Source organism: Balaenoptera acutorostrata, chromosome 8, assembly GCF_949987535.1.
Source record: "Balaenoptera acutorostrata chromosome 8, mBalAcu1.1, whole genome shotgun sequence".
Lineage (NCBI taxonomy): Eukaryota > Metazoa > Chordata > Mammalia > Artiodactyla > Balaenopteridae > Balaenoptera > Balaenoptera acutorostrata.
Window position 1 is genome coordinate 10,722,078 of NC_080071.1, and position 18,354 is coordinate 10,740,431.

The following is an 18,354-nucleotide window of genomic DNA, read 5'->3' on the forward strand; positions in this document are numbered from 1 at the left end:
AACAACGGGAACTACGAACCTGCAGCCTGTGAAAAGGAGACCCCAAACACAGTAAGATAGGCAAAATGAGACGACAGAAAAACACACAGCAGATGAAGGAGCAGGCTTAAAACACGCTGGACTTAACAAATGAAGAGGAAATAGGTAGTCTACCTGAAAAAGAATTCAGAATAATGATAGTAAGGATGATCCAAAATCTTGGAAATAGAATAGACAAAATGCAAGAAACATTTAACAAGGATGTAGAAGAACTAAAGAGGAACCAAGCAATGATGAAGAACACAATAAATGAAATTAAAAATACTCTAGATGGGATCAATAGTAGAATAACTGAGGCAGAAGAAAGGATAAGTGACCTGGAAGATAAAATGGTGGAAATAACTACTACAGAGCAGGATAAAGAAAAAAGAATGAAAAGAACTGAGGACAGTCTCAGGGACCTCTGGGACAACATTAAACGCTCCAACATTCGAATTATAGGGGTACCAGAAGAAGAAGAGAAAAAGAAAGGGACTGAGAAAATTTTTGAAGAGATTATAGTTGAAAACTTCCCTAATATGGGAAAGGAAATAGTTAATCAAATCCTGGAAGCACAGAGAGTCCCATACAGGATAAACCCAAGGAGGAACACGCCAAGACACATATTAATCAAACTGTCAAAAATTAAATATAAGGAAAACATATTAAAGGCAGCAAGGGAAAAAAAACAAATAACACACAAGGGAATCCCCATAAGGTTAACATCTGATCTATCAGCAGAAACTCTGCAAGCCAGAAGGGAGTGGCAGGATATACTTAAAGTGATGAAGGAGAAAAACCTACAACCAAGATTACTCTACCCAGCAAGGATCTCATTCAGATTCGATGGAGAAATTAAAACCTTTACAGACAAGCAAAAGCTGAGAGAGTTCAGCACCACCAAACCAGCTTTACAACAAATGCTAAAGGAAATTCTCTAGGCAAGAAACACAAGAGAAGGAAAACACCTACAATAACAAACCCAATACATTTAAGAAAATGGGAATAGGAACATACATATCGATAATTACCTTGAATGTAAATGGATTAAATGCTCCCACCAAAAGACACAGGCTGGCTGAATGGATACAAAAACAAGACCCATATATATGCTGTCTAGAAGAGACCCACTTCAGACCTAGAGACACATACAGATTGAAAGGGAGGGGATGGAAAAAGATATTCCATGCAAATGGAAATCAAAAGAAAGCTGGAGTAGCAATTCTCATATCAGACAAAATAGACTTTAAAATAAAGACTATTACAAGAGACAAAGAAGGACACTATATAATGATCAAGGGATCGATCCAAGAGGAAGGTATAACAATTGTAAATATTTATGCACCCAACATAGGAGCACCTCAATACATAAGGCAAATACTAACAGCCATAAAAGGGGAAATTGACAGCAACACAATCATAGTAGGGGACTTTAACACCCCACTTTCACCAATGGACAGATCATCCAAAATGAAAATAAATAAGGAAACACAAGCTTTAAATGATACATTAAACAATATGGACTTAATTGATATTTATAGGACATTCCACCCAAAAACAACAGAATACACATTTTTCTCAAGTGCTCATGGAACATTCTCCAGGATAGATCATATCTTGGGTCACAAATCAAGCCTTGGTAAATTTAAGAAAATTGAAATCGTATCAAGTATCTTTTCCGACCACAACGCTATGAGACTAGATATCAATTACAGGAAAAGATCTGTAAAAAATACAAACACATGGAGGCTACACAATACATTACTTAATAACGAAGTGATTACTGAAGAAATCAAAGGGGAAATCAAAAAATACCTAGAAACAAATGACAACGGAGACACGACGACCCAAAACCTATGGGACGCAGCAAAAGCAGTGCTAAGAGGGAAGTTTATAGCAATACAAGCCTACCTCAAGAAACAGGAAACATCTCGAATAAACAACCTAACCTTGCACCTAAAGCAATTAGAGAAAGACGAACAAAAAAACCCCAAAGCCAGCAGAAGGAAAGAAATTATAAAGATCAGGTCAGAAATAAATGAAAAAGAAAGGAAGGAAACAATAGCAAAAATCAATGAAACTAAAAGCTGGTTCTTTGAGAAGATAAACAAAATTGATAAACCATTAGCCAGACTCATCAAGAAAAAAAGGGAGAAGACCCAGATCAATAGAATTAGAAATGAAAAAGGAGAAGTAACCACTGACACTGCAGAAATACAAAAGATCATGAGAGATTACTACAAGCAACTCTATGCCAATAAAATGGACAACCTGGAAGAAATGGACAGATTCTTAGAAATGCACAAACTGCCAAGACTGAACCAGGAAGAAATAGAAAATATGAACAGACCAATCACAAGCACTGAAATTGAAACTGTGATTAAAAACCTTCCAACAAACAAAAGCCCAGGACCAGATGGCTTCACAGGTGAATTCTATCAAACATTTAGAGAAGAGCTAACACCTATCCTTCTCAAACTCTTCCAAAATATTGCAGAGGGAGGAACACTCCCAAACTCATTCTACGAGGCCACCATCACCCTGATACCAAAACCAGACAAAGATGTCACAAAGAAAGAAAACTACAGGCCAATATCACTGATGAACATAGATGCAAAAATCCTCAACAAAATACTAGCAAACAGAATCCAACAGCACATTAAAAGGATCATACACCATGATCAAGTGGGGTTCATCCCAGGAATGCAAGGATTCTTCAATATTCGCAAATCAATCAATGTGATACACCATATTAACAAATTGAAGGAGAAAAACCATATGATCATCTCAATAGATGCAGAGAAAGCTTTCGACAAAATTCAACACCCATTTATGATAAAAGCCCTGCAGAAAGTAGGCATAGAGGGAACTTACCTCAACATAATAAAGGCCATATATGACAAACCCACAGCCAACATTGTCCTCAATGGTGAAAAACTGAAACCATTTCCACTAAGATCAGGAACAAGACAAGGTTGTCCACTCTCACCACAATTATTCAACATAGTTCTGGAAGTCCTAGCCACAGCAATCAGAGAAGACAAAGAAATAAAAGGAATCCAAATCGGAAAAGAAGAAGTAAAGCTGTCACTATTTGCAGATGACATGATACTATACATAGAGAATCCTAAAGATGCTACCAGAAAACTCCTAGAGCTAATCAATGAATTTGGTAAAGTAGCAGGATACAAAATTAATGCACAGAAATCTATTGCATTTCTATACACTAATGACGAAAAATCTGAAAGTGAAATTAAGAAAACACTCCCATTTACCATTGCAACAAAAAGAATAAAATATCTAGGAATAAACCTACCTAAGGAGACAAAAGACCTGTATGCAGAAAATTATAAGACACTGATGAAAGAAATTAAAGATGATACAAATAGATGGAGAGATATACCATGTTCCTGGATTGGAAGAATCAACATTGTGAAAATGACTCTACTTCCCAAAGCAATCTACAGATTCAATGCAATCCCTATCAAACTACCACTGGCATTTTTCACAGAACTAGAACAAAAAATTTCACAATTTGTATGGAAACACAAAAGACCCCGAATAGCCAAAGCCATCTTGAGAACGAAAAATGGAGCTGGGGGAATCAGGCTCCCTGACTTCAGACTATATTACAAAGCTTCAGTAATCAAGACAGTTTGGTACTGGCACAAAAACAGAAATATAGATCAATGGAACAGGATAGAAAGCCCAGAGATAAACCCACACACATATGGTCAACTTATCTTTGATAAAGGAGGCAAGCATATACAGTGGAGAAAAGACAGCCTCTTCAATAAGTGGTGCTGGGAAAATTGGACAGGAACATGTAAAAGTATGAAATTAGAACACTCCCTGACACCATGCTCAAAAATAAACTCAAAATGGATTAAAGACCTAGGTGTAAGGGCAGACACTATCAAACTCTTAGAGGAAAACATAGGCAGAACACTCTATGACATACATCACAGCAAGATTCTTTTTGACCCAGCTCCCAGAGAAATGGAAATAAGAACACAAATAAACAAATGGGACCTAATGAAACTTAAAAGCTTTTGCACAGCAAAGGAAACCATAAACAAGACCAAAAGACAACCCTCAGAATGGGAGAAAATATTTGCAAATGAAGCAACTGACAAAGGATTAATCTCCAAGATTTACAAGCAGCTCATGCAGCTCAATAACAAAAAAACGAACAACCCAATCCAAAAATGGGCAGAAGATCTAAATAGACATTTCTCCAAAGAAGGTATACAGATGGCCTACAGACACATGAAAGAATGCTCAACATCATTAATCATTAGAGAAATGCAAATCAAAACTACAATGAGATATCATCTCACACCGGTCAGAATGGCCATCATCAAAAAATCTAGAAACAATAAATGCTGGAGAGGGTGTGGAGGAAAGGGAACACTCTTGCACTGTTGGTGGGAATGTAAATTGATACAGCCACTATGGAGAACAGTATGGAGGTTCCTTAAAAAACTACAAATAGAACTACCATATGACCCAGCAATCCCACTACTGGGCATATACCCTGAGAAAACCATAGGTCAAAAAGAGTCATGTACCAAAATGTTCATTGCAGCTCTATTTACAATAGCCAGGACATGGAAGCAACCTAAATGTCCATCGACAGATGAATGGATAAAGAAGATGTGGCACATATATACAATGGAATATTACTCAGCCATAAAAAGAAATGAAATGGAGGTATTTGTAATGAGGTGGATGGAGGTAGAGTCTGTCATACAGAGTGAAGTAAGTCAGAAAGAGAAAAACAAATACAGTATGCTAACACATATATACGGAATCTAAGGGAAAAAAAAAAAAAAAAAGGCCATGAAGAACCTAGTGGCAAGACGGGAATAAAGACACAGACCTACTAGAGAATGGACTTGAGGATATGGGGAGGGGGTGGGGTGAGATGTGACAGGGTAAGAGAGTGTCATGGACATATATACACTACCAAATGTAAAATAGATAACTAGTGGGAAGCAGCCGCACAGCACAGGGAGATCAGCTCGGTGCTTTGTGACCACCTAGAGGGGTGGGATGGGGAGGGTGGGAGGGAGGGAGATGCAAGAGGGGAGAGAAATGGGAACATATTGTATGTGTGTGGCTGATTCACTTTGTTGTAGAGCAGAAGCTAACACACTATTGTGGGGCAATTAAACTTCAATAAAGATGTTAAAAAATAAATTAAAAAAAAAAAAAAAAAAAGACTACAGGTCAGAGTCTGTATGTATGTTCTTATCATTCAAAGGAATAGGAAAGAAATTTTTGAAACAGTGAGATGCCTGAAATTGGTCACAGGAATAGGAATGAGCTGCTTAAATGCCTGATAAAAAGTTGAGCGGAGGAGTTGCACTTGGCCAAGAGAATGAGTGGGCTACCTGAGGTCAGGCTTGATGAAAGATGAAAGTCTCCTTCTCTAGGCCAAGATTACCCAGGCAGGAGGAAAGCATATCAATAAATGAATAACCAGAGCTCTTCAACACCAAGCAATGAGGACTGAATAGGGTCCACTGGATGTGGCCATCTCAGGTCACAAGATGACCAAGGTAGAGGTTGGGAGTCAGGCTGCAGCAGTGGATTAAAGCAGTAGGAGAGGAGGAAGCAGAGTTAACAAATGGAGACTATTCTTTTGAGTACCTGAGTTGTGAAGGGAAAGTAAGTCTCACCTTCCTCATTTTGAGGACTAGAAATTTTAATGCCAGAAATAGTGCAGATGGGAGTGCTGAGCTATACAGAAGGTCCCAATTATTAAGACAGTCTTCCCCCTCGCCTCTTCCCTCAGCAGTTCCTCAGCTATTGTTTTTTGGGTACCACACATGGCTTGCTTGAATCTTCCTTGCCTCTCTGGAAACTTCTGACTTGCCTCACTTGCCTGACATTGGCTTCTGCCTGGGATCAACCCAGGGTATCATGAGGGTGCCAGGAGCTTGGAGTCAGGAGTGAGACAGACCTGGTTGGTATCACACCCATGGGCTGTGTGGGCTTGGGAAATGTGCTAAATCTCTTTGTGCCTCAATTTCCCCAAATATAAAAGGGGGATAGCACCTAGATAGAGGTGTTACGAGGACTGAATGAGTTAGTAACTGTAAAACACTCAGAACAGTGCTTGGCATGTTTTAAGTGCTCAGTAAACGTTAACCGTTATTGTTGCCAGAAGACCTGTGCTGACCTGTGTGCCTAAACCTCTGATGAGTCCCTAGTCTGTCTGACCCTGCATTCTGTCCTTCCCTAGTCCAGTACATCATGCTGTAATAACTTTGATTTTTCTCTGCCGACCTGAGCCAGCCTCTCTCTTGCCCAGCCTTCAATCACCAGTCCTGATCAGTCCTCTCTCCAACCCAGGCCCTCTGCCACCGAAGTATCCTATAGTGATAACAACTCTAACAGCTGCCATTTATTATTACTTACCATATGCCAGGCACCATGCTAAGAGTGTTACATACATGCAATCCTCACAAACCCATGAGATGGTCATTATTAATGAGGAACCCAGCCAGTCAACAACACAGTCAGGATTTGAATCCAGTTCTGTATAATTGCACAACCATACTCCTAGCCCCTGGGTTATATTTCCTGCAGAGGTTGTTCAGATATCTTGCTCCTGCTGGAGCATCTATTCCCTTGTCATTTCTCCTTTAAATTAGATCTTTAGGTGTCTGTGTGGTAAATTGCAAAAACAGCTACAGATTCTCCCACAATTTCTTTAAATCCATCAGGAAATAAAATTTATTATTTTACCCCTTAAACCTAGGCTGGTGTGTGATTTGCTTTGGCCAATAGATAGGTACAGATACAACTGTATGGTAGTTCCAAGCCTAGGCCTCGAGAAGCTTTGCACACTTCCACTCACTCTTTTGGGACCCCTGCCACCATCATCATGTGAATAAGTCCTGGAGAATAAGATACTGCATAGAGGAAAACCAGAGCACCCCAGCCAAAAGTCCATCAGCCTCAGCTTCCCTGGCACCTGATCACAGAACCTGAATGAGCTCCAGCCAAGTGCCAAGCCTGGCTCAGATCATTGGAGAAGCCCATGTGAGCCCAGCCCAAATTACCAATGTGCAAAAGCATAAACCAGACAAATGCTTATTGTTTTAAGTCACTACATTTTGGGGTGATTTGTTATGCAGCAAAAGCTCACTGATACTATCTGCAAGTATTTTTTAAAAATCACTAATTCATTTCCTTGTCTTCTATTGGAGTTTCTGTTTGCCACTCAATCTCAGATACTGATCTTCCTGGTCCCTGCCTTTGCATTGCTCTTGATCAGGCCTTGGGCAAGAGATAAACAATATTAAAACAAGATTCCACTAGCACTCCAGTAATATACTTCTTTGATGAGATCCAAAACTACTCTCTTTATACCAAATTTCATACTATAATAGGTTGCATTATGGTAAAATACCCAGGTAATAACCAAACATAGAATAAAATAATTGAATTCAATTGCTAATAACAGAGATCCAATGACAACTTAAATACACATAGACTTCCACCCCCTTTTTAAGTAAAAGAAGACTTACTTTAGTCAACCTAAGGTTAATATCAGGGTTCCATGAAGTCATCAAGGACCCATGCTCCCTCTATTTTTCTGTTTTGCCGCACATGACTTTCATAATCCAAAATAGCAGCTGGTTTTACAGCCATTACATCTGGATTCCAAGCAGTAGGCAGGAGGACTTGCGCTTCTCCCTACCCATTCCTCCCACCATTAAGGTCTTTGCCCACATAATACTACTCTTCACATCTAACTGTCCAGCACTTAAGTCACAGGGCCACATATCACTTCAAAAGGTGCTAGGAAATGTAGCCCAGGTTCTGTTACTAAGGAGGAAGAGTGAATGGGCGTTGGGAGGCAACTAGCAATGTTTGCAACAGACACATTTCATTATCATCTTAACTGTGTACCAGGTTGTTGGCAGTACAGACCAATTTGACAATCTTAGTCTGAGTTTTAATATGGAGACATTGTAAAAGCCTCATAATCTGTCAAGAGGCATGGAAAATAATGTGAATTGTAATACTCATTTCATGGAGAGGGCTGACAGGATGCTTTTGCCATCAGTCAAGATCTGAAGTATTAATTCCAATATCTGAAGTGTTTACCCAACAATGATTGAGGTAGTTAGCAGCAGCAATTTGCAGCCCAAACTTTACCTCTGACCTCCAGATCTGTATATCCAACTCAGTATCTTCTTCTGGATGTTTTAAAGGAAGCACAAATCCAACTTGTTCAAAACTAAAGTCATTTTGTTTCCCAAACATCAGTCCTCCTCCAGTACGCCTCATCTCAGTGAAGGGTACCACCATTCACCCAGGTTCCCAAGCCAAAATCCTTGATCTTCCCTTCTCCTTATCACCACTATCCACTCAGTCACCATCCTGCCAGTTTTTATCCCTAATACCTGTTAAATCCATCTATTTCTTTCCATCACCTAGGCTACTACCCTAATCAAAGCTAACTTCATCTCTTGTCTGGACAGCTATAATAGCTTACCAGTTGGTTTCTCCACTTGCATCCCTGCCATTCTTCCAACCCATTTTCTACATTGCAGCCAAAATGTTTACTTTGAAACATAAATGAGGTCATATCACACCCCAGCATAAAACTCTTTGATGGTTTTCTATTACCTTTAGCATAAACACCCAAATCCTTTACATGGTTTATAAGATTACATACATCTCCAGCTCATCCTATTTCCCTAATTCCACTCATTTTTTATGATCTGGTAATACCACCCTTTCCAGTTCCTCAAATATGCCAATTTCTCTCCTGCCTTGGAGCCTTTACACATGGTGTTCCTTCGCATAGAGTGTTCTTACTTCCCTCCTTCACCAACGAATGCCACTTTCCCCCCACATACATCTATACAAAACTCAGTTCAAATGTCTTCCTCAAGAAAGTGAACTGATCAGGCAAGTCTAAGTACCTCTATTAGAGACTCTACTATTATGGCACACTTTTACTCTGTGGTCCTTTTCACAACTGTAATTGAGCAATTCTGTCCACTGGCTCCCTCACTAGAAAGGATGCTCCGCGAAGACAGCGTCATTTTCGGTCTTATTCATAGTTGTACTCTCAGTTCCTAGCCTGGTGACTAACATCATGCTTTCAATACTTTCAATATACATTAGTTAAAGGGATGAGTGAATGAATGAGTGAGTGAAGGAATACAATGCAAGCAGAAGGTATCCTCATCCCAGGAGGCTGGCAGTAGATTTGACATAGTCATGAGAGAAGACTCAGTTACTAGGGAGGGTAGCATGAAGAGGGTACACAGAAATGGCATTAATATGGAATACTTTTACATACTCTAAAAGCAGAGGTGGACAAACAGCAGTTTATAACCAGCAAACAACTCAAACACGAGTCTTCATACTCATCCTGCCTAGAACCACCTAGGACCAGTTCCATGTCCTTAGGCAGAGCTGATAGAAATTAGATCGACTTCAGTATAACCACCAGAAGCATCCTGCTATACCAATTTGGCCTTACTAAAATTTAAACTCTGTGAGAACAGGAGTTTTGTGTTTATTCATTGAGTATTCCAAACACGTATAATGGTGCCTGGCGTAGCATCAATGCTCAGAAAACATTTGTTGACTGACTCTCAGCATATATGGCCACAAGTAAGAAAGAAGTGAGTTAGCAGTCACAAATTCAGAACAGGCTCAAGAGGCAAGGGTTTGTTGAATGATCTACAGGCTAACATTAAGGCATATACACACACACACACAAGTATTTTCAAGGGGACACTGGACACTGTGCAGTCTTTAGTCCTTTTGACCCAAGTACGGAAGCTACAGAGCATCGCACTTTAATCACACTTTGGACGCCTTTTACACCCCGCCTGCAGTTTTGCCAGTTTACTTTGCTTTAAGTATAGTTTTTCAGCACTAGTTAGTTCCCTTCCCTTTATAGACCACATTCTCATACCATCTGAACCACACCACAAACCAATGAGTAAGGAGTTTTCAGTCTCATTTGGCACATAAAATAACTGAGCATCAGAAACATTAAGGCACTGGCCCAAGGTAGCACAGTTCACAGAATGGCACAGGTAGGTCTTGACATGGTCTTCTGCTTCCAGATTCTATTATTCTTCCACTATTCTCACTTCTGGGTAATGGTCACAGCAAAGGGAATAGTACATCCAAAATCAGTGATTAGGTCTGGGGAAGGGGGGAACTATTTAAAAATTAAAGAGATCATAATTAAAAACCTGCCTATAACATTTGCACAATTTCTGTCTCTCTGACAGCCTCTTTCACTGTGGTTTAAAAGCAATGCATGTGAGTCTCACCTGAAGTTTAGTGATATGAAAAGGTTGTGGTGACCAAATGTCCTACATTGGCTAATATAAGATATGGTCACTTTGGGAAAGATATTTACTTTCCCACAGCATGCTTCAATACATTTCAAAGATCCAGTCCTCTAGGGCTCTGCTTCCAGCTACTAGAACATAGCCAGCAAGCAGTTTCCCAGCTCTTCTACATGAATTATTCTAATTTCCACCCTCTGTCTTGCATTTGCCCTAGAGTCTTGCCTGCAGTGTTTGCTTAAGCAGTGTTAAGAAGTGGGCATTGCAAGGTCTCCTCATTTGAATAGAGCTGAGATTAAGAGCCATCACTGATTCTGTACAATCCCAATAGATTAGAGCTGGGAGGTCTGAACCATAGTAATCAGATTGAAAGTAGATGCTATCGCTGGATCACTCCTCTGAGCTGGGAAGCTTGTCAAAATGCAGATTCTGAACCAGTTGTAACTGGGATGGGATCTGAGACTCCTTATTTCTAACAAGCCCCCCAGGGGATGGCAGTGCTACAGATGCGTAGACCTCACTTGGAGTAGCAAGACCTTGAACTAGATCAACAAAGCTCACCATCCAGTTACATGCCTTCATTGTAACTGTACTTTTTAACATATCACAGAATGTCATTATGTATTTGTAGGACTCTTTGAATAATATCTGTCCCCCCCAAAAATGTAAAGTATTGAGATCATACCACTCAAAGTCTAGTTAGGGAAAGAGAGACCACATCAGATGGTTTAACAGAAGGAATTTAATTTTAAGAAACTAGTTACAAAGGTGCTGAAGAAATTGAGAGTGAAACAACCCAGAGTTAAGCAAGAGCAAGAAGCCACTACCATCCTAGGGCTGGAAGGACAAAGAAAGCAGGGACTGTTACATGATCCCAAGATGTGGGCTGCCTAGTGGGAGCAGGACACATGACAGAAGCAGCCTGGCCAGAGGTAGGACACAGAGGAGATGTAGCCACTTCCCAAAGCAGGAGATGGGGACATAGTGAGAAATACCATTGCTTCTCTTCGTCTTCCTGCTCCACTACCTTCTTCTAATGTCTCACATTGGCTGAATCTAGCAAGAAGCCACTTGGCAAGGGAACCTGGAAAATATAGTTACAGGGGAAGATCAGGAAATCAACCTGCTTGCAAAAGCTGAATAGTGGAAGCATATCTAGTTTACTTATAGTATAGTGCCTAGCATACAGTAGACATTTAGTAAATATTTATTGAAAGACTGAACAACCAAAGGAGAAGAAAAAGTCAGATACCCTTCTTACACACACATATACACCACATAGACACATACCTTGCATTCATTAAAACTATGATACTAGTCATGTGTAGACACTGGCCTGTTGAAATGCTTGGTTTCTACAACATCCAAAGTTACCGTCATGCTAAACTCTAGCCAATGGGGGTGAACAGTTACCCCAGAGCAGTAAATGTGGTAAGCAGCTTCCACAGTTGACCAAATTCCTTTTCTAGTAGACTGTGGTCCAGCCTTGAGAGAGTAGGGGAAGGTGAACATCAAACACTCGCAGAATAATTTGGTTGCCACCCACATTAGGGAAGATAGCAATAATGGTGACACAACAGCATCATCTGCAGCTAGTGCAAGCCTTGTAATGGAACAAGCAATCCACCATTAAGCCGAACCTTAGCTGGCCCTAAAGGTTGATCTCTTGTAAACACAACATTCTGCTAATCATTCTCTTATAGGACAGGCTGAACCAGTTTTGCTTACTAACTGGTGTCAGCACAGACTGCAGAAATCCCTAATAATAACTGCCACCATTTACTGAGAAGTTATGTGCCAGATACTGTGTCAAAAACTTTTCATGCTGTATCTCATTTTGTCCTCACCTCAAGTCAGTGAGGTTGATACTATTCTCATTTCCATCTTACAAGAGAAGAAACTGAGCTTAGAGACTAAGTTTTTCTTCTCAAGATCATGAAACAGATAAGTAACAGAATTGGATTCAAACCCAAGCAATGTGACTCCAAAGCCACTTTTCTTTTTTTGATTTGAAAAATAAGGGATTTTTTTTTCAACATCATTATTGGAGTATAATTGCTTTACAGTGGTGTGTTAGTTGCTGCTGTATAACAAAGTGAATCAGCTATACATATACATACATCCCCATATCTCCTCCCTCTTGCGTCTCCCTCCCACTCTCCCTATCCCACCCCTCTAGGTGGACACAAAGCACCAAGCTGATCTCCCTGTGCTATGTGGCTGCTTCCCACTAGCTATCTATTTTACATTTGGTAGTGTATATATGTCCTTGCCACTCTCTCACTTCCTCCCAGCTTACCCTTCCCCCTCCCTGTGTCCTCAAGTCCATTCACTACGTCTGCGTCTTTATTCCTGTCCTGCCCCTAGGTTCTTCAGAACCTTTTTTTTTTTTTTAATTCCATATATATGTGTTAGCATACGGTATTTGTTTTTCTCTTTCTGACTTACTTCACTCTGTATGACAGTCTCTAGGTCCATCCACCTCACTACAAATAACTCAGTTATGTTTCTTTTTATGGCTGAGTAATATTCCATTGTATATATGTGCCACATCTTCTTTATCCATTCATCTGTCGATGGACACTTAGGTTGCTTCCATGTCCTGGCTATTGTAAATAGAGCTGCAGTGAACATTGTGGTACATGACTCTTTTTGAATTATGGTTTTCTTGGGGTATATGCCCAGTAGTGGGATTGCTGGGTCATATGGTAGTTCTATTTTTAGTTTTTTGAGGAACATCCATACTGTTCTCCATAGTGTCCAAAGCCACTTTTCATCTCTGATTCACCAAGGGAGAATCATAAGGGCAGGGATTCCCTTACATAGGCTTGGGTACATGATTTCATTCTTCAGGCCACAGCAGTGTTTTGACACTATAGAGTGGACTGATACTCCTCACATCTGCGTGTGTGTACCTTTCTCAGCATGTGTATATCACCCTGGCTTATTGACTTAAGAAGGGACTTTAGATGTTCAGTAACTCTTGATGATCTAGGAGAGTTTTCCAGGAGATCTGAAGCAGAGACTAACATCAGTTCTTAGATTTCTAGTGGCATTCTGAAGTATAGCTACACAAAATAGTGTGAAGCTGGGTCTTTTGAGCAGCCTCGCTCATTCCGTTGTTGATGGAAAGTGACTATGACACAGTGCCATCAACTCTGACCCACCTGACCAAAGTCCATGAAGCTCAGCTATTTTCCCTGGCAGTCTACTTAGCATCTGTCAGAGCCAAGCCTTACTGGGAAGGACAGGCGTTCTAGAAAAACTGTCAAATGAGATTTAGATTTCAGAATTTGTACTGGACATTTCTCCTATGTCAGCTACCTTTAAAGAGTATGTGTGCCACCCTGTAAGGTATCCTAAATCCCACCAGAGCCCTGGGGGTCCAGAAAACCCACCAAGCAATCACACTAAGCCTCCTCACCTTTCCTCTTTCAGGGGCTGCTGATGGGTCCTTTCAGTAGAGCAAAGGGGGAAAAAATAGGTGCTGTCTTTCTCCTTGCTGGAAAGTTTTAGAAAGGTTATCAACATTGGCTTGAGAAAGTTCCCATTTTTCATGGCTATAACTGTGACATTAAAATCTTTGACAGCCCAAGAAAATCTAAATCTATTAATTACTAGTTGTTTATTGAGCACTGGGGAAAGGGTAGAAAAGACATGGTCCTGCCCTCAGGGAGCATACAGTTTGTTGGGTCATGTATCAGTTATACATTCCCACAATAATGCTGACTAACAAATAATTAATTACATGCAAAATAAGCATTCAGTGCTCACATATCTGGGGTTGTTAGGTAGATTTGCTGAGCTTGGCTGGGTTCTCTCACATGTCTAGTGGTTGGCTGGCTATAGGCTAAGGTCAAATATGGCTTTAGCTAGCTTGACCAGCGTGACTTAGCTCTCCTCACATGTCTTTCATTCTCCTTCTGGGACCAGCAGGCTGGCCTGGGTATGTCCCTACCATAACAATAGCAGAGTGCAAAAGCATAGGCAAAATGCACAAATACAATAGAATCTACTAATTTCTTATTAGCCACAGAAAGTCACATGCCCAAATCCAGATTCATAGTAGAGAACAGACTACCTATTTAATGAGAGGTACAACAGCATCACATGGCAAGGGGCAAGGACACAGAAAAGTCTGAATTGGGTTCATAAATAGAACGAGTGTATAGCAGAGAGCTAAGAGAGAAAAGAGTATTTATGACCAAACTTCTTAGCATGGCTTTCACAATCTGGCCAGCTGTGACTTATAGCTTGAACTTCCTATCTCCTTTCCCACCCATACCACTTTCTTCATCTCACTAAGGGGCCTAGGTATTCTTGCACTGCCTGGCCTTGGCCCATTTCTCTCTGCCTGGAAGATTCTTCTTTCCCGTGTCATCTGACATTCGCCCAATAAATTCCTACTCATTCCTCAGGCAACTCAGGCTAAAATTCCTCCGGTAATCTTTTCTGAACTCTTGAACTTGAGTTAGGGGCCCATCTGTGTACCCTTCAGCACCCTGTTCTCAACCCATCATGGCACTTATGACCTGTATTGTCCTTTATTGCTTACGTGTCTATTTCTTCCATTAGACTGTATCTTCTAAGAGGTGGGGTTGGGGGGGCTATAGGCAAGTCCAGCACAGCCTTTTGTTCAGAGCAGTAAAATCAATAAGTGTGAGATGAGTGAAACTGCTCAGAGCCTTGGCACCAATGGGGATGGGGAGAAAAAGGGCAGCAAACAATGCATTCAGGGAGGGAAGGGGTAGTTTCTTCCTAAAACAGTTAAATGGGAATGGTGCAGTTTAGAGATGGCCTTGAAAGCTAAAAAGAACATGTAGATTACATGGATGAGATTAAAGTACCACTAAAAGTTTTTGAGAAAGAGTGGGTGGGGAAGATTTGTGTTCAGCAGATACTCGAGAGCAGCACTGTCCAACAGAAATAAAATGTGAGTCATAAATGTGGACCCATTTAGGTAATTTTACATTTTCTGAAAGCCACATTTTAAAAAGTAAAAATAAACAGGTGAAATTCATTTTAATAACAATTTATTTACCCTAACTTGTCAAAAATGCTGTCATTTCAATGTGTAATCAATATAAAAATAGTATTGAGATATTTTATATTATTTTTTTATACTACATCTTTGAAATCTACCATGGATTTTACACTTAACGCACATCTCAATTTGAACTAGCTACATTTCAAGGGCTCAATAGCCATAGTGCCTAGTGGCTACAGTGTTGAACAGTTCAGCTCTTGGGGCAAAGAAATCATCTGGGAATAACCCAGGATGATGATAGTCATGAAGTGATGACAGAATTGAGAATGGAGAGATAAGCAAGGGCACGACATTCCACTGGCAGAATTAGCCCGTCAGTTTATCTAAGAGAGAGCCTTCAAAATGGTAATGTATATTTACACATTTGGCCTTCAATCTGCATTGGAAAGAACTGGTTCACATACAAGCTGTGAGTTTGTTTATATTTCTATTGTCAAAAATAACTATTTGTTGGAGAAATCTACTACCTTTATCCAAGCCATGAAGATAGTAAAAATACTTTCTGAGGCTGATTTCCCTAGTGTGGAATGCAAGATTTGTGAAATTCTAGCACACTTGGTGGAATTTAAACACATTTTTATGTACTATGGGTCACAATCAATTCAATTCAACAATCAGTGAATGAGTTCCTACTAATTGGGAGCTTGAGCTACTCAGCAATTATCCTTGGGAGACGAGTAAACAAGAGAATAATTTATTAACTTCTCCCAGTTATATAATTAGCTAACTGTTGCAGACTTATATTGTTGTGTGTCTATATGATATAAATGTGTATAGATATATTTTATTAGACTTCATTTTAAGCCATACATAGAGGTTATCTATTCTGTGTCCTTCCAGCTCTCATATCTCCATTTTACAAATGAAAATATTGTAAAAGAATAAAGGACTTGCCTAAAGGTAGTCAGTGGATGTTTGATGACAGAACCCTTCCTCCTCCTAGGCAAGTGCTTCTCCTGGGGTTCCTTGGATTTTTACATAATGCACTGAGGTTTACAGGCTTTGTTAATTCCATCCATTTTACATGAAAAAAATTAAATATTCACATACATCAGGTTATATATAAAGATATTTCTATGGCTCTTGGGTGTACATGTATAATAAATGAATAAAATATATTAATTTATTAAATAATGTCCTATCTATGGGGATACTTTAAGTTTATACATTTCTATTAAAATGGATTTCAAGAAAAGACCTTAAGGCTTTAAACAACACTAAATTTGATTTGTCCCCAAACTGCATCTTCATATTAGCAGATAACTCTCATACTCTTATGAGCACCTTTAACATATCTTTTTAAATGATCTGAATTGACTGTCTAGACTGTTTCAAGTTCCCTGGATAATTTCACAACTCCCTCTTTGCTCTGACAGTGTGCATGTGACCTTGAGTTAAATTAGAGAGATTTCTTTTCTTCTAAATGCTTCTGTGTACTACATATATCGCTTAATATTTGAGATTTTTGCTTTTAAAGTATAGGGGAAAAAATTTCCTGTTGAGCAATATTAAATACCACTTATCTGAGATTATCAGGTTACATGACTGCACATTTTCCAGCCCTTTCTTTCTGAAAGTGAATCCATTATTATTGAAATGAAAAGAAATTAATGCATTTTTAATCAGATCAACATACATTTGCTATAACAAGCACACAATCCATTTTGAATTGAGCACTGTTTTTTTGAAACTAATAAAATCACTGTAGGTCAAAAAACAAATGTATTGGAACTTAACTAAATAGGTATATCTATATTGCTAATAACAATGTGATTTCATCAGGAGCATCTGGTAAGTCTCAAAGCTTTGAACATTCCCTTGTTCTGTTTTTTCACATGACAATGTGAGCAATTAAGAATTCATAAATTAAAGGACATTTGCTTTCCACCAGCATCATGAGAAGGGAAGAACTTCAAAGTTGAGACCCTTAGATCCCATAGGGAGTCTCCAATTTTGACACTGAGAAACTTTTCTTACAGGATATCAGCCTCTGAGAAGTAGGGATGTACCCAGAAGCATCCCATAACTTTCACTAATTATATACAAAGCTACAGAATGTCAGATGCTTAGAAGTATTCTAAAAGTCTTTCAATTACAAATTCAATGTGGAACATAAACAAATCTAAACTCTTCCCCAAGTTTATTCACATGTCCAGTTAGCACCTCTTGAGGTAAACATCTACAAATTTGCCAACCTAATCATCCTCTTAGAACTCTACTGTATTTCCTTTATATAACTAAACAAATGTTTGTTAAGGTGCAATTAAGTGCAGTGAGTTAGCCCTTGAAGGTTTAAGGCATTGCCCTTGGCTTTAGCTTTCAGAGATCTGGTGAGCATGTCTGTACTCACCCTGCTCAGACCCTTCGTGACTTTATAGACTTCAATCACATCCCTGCCAGCCTTCATTTTTCATATTATTCCTTCCAAACTAAAGACATCTGAGGATTCGAAACATTTGGAAGCATTCCCTTTCATTTCCAGCCAAGACAAAAATAGAGGGTTCCATTGTGCTCTCAAGGAAAAAAGTTTATGTTTTTGGAACTTGGGGCTGCCTCCAAAAATGAGATCTTACAGAGTGTATCTCTATAGAAGGCATACAAATGAGAGACACATAGACCTACAAAATACCCAAAACCAAAAATCCTATATCCACTCTCACCTCTTGCTGGCGACAGCCTTTCCAGACTGGGGATGCTGACCCATTTCCTTCTTTTGTATGTATTGAGGGAAACGTTCCTAGAAGAGGAAAATATACTGTCCCAAAAGATTTCTTCTACAAAATATTTTTTTATCTTTCTCTTCCACATAGATGTTCCTGATTTCTTTGATTGAACAAATTCTATGGATTTTTTTTTCATGTAAGATGATTTCTCCTAGCATGAGTCGTAAAATGCAAATGTCTCTGAATTAATTTATCAGTTATCTAGATTTCATTGTGAATTGCTTTA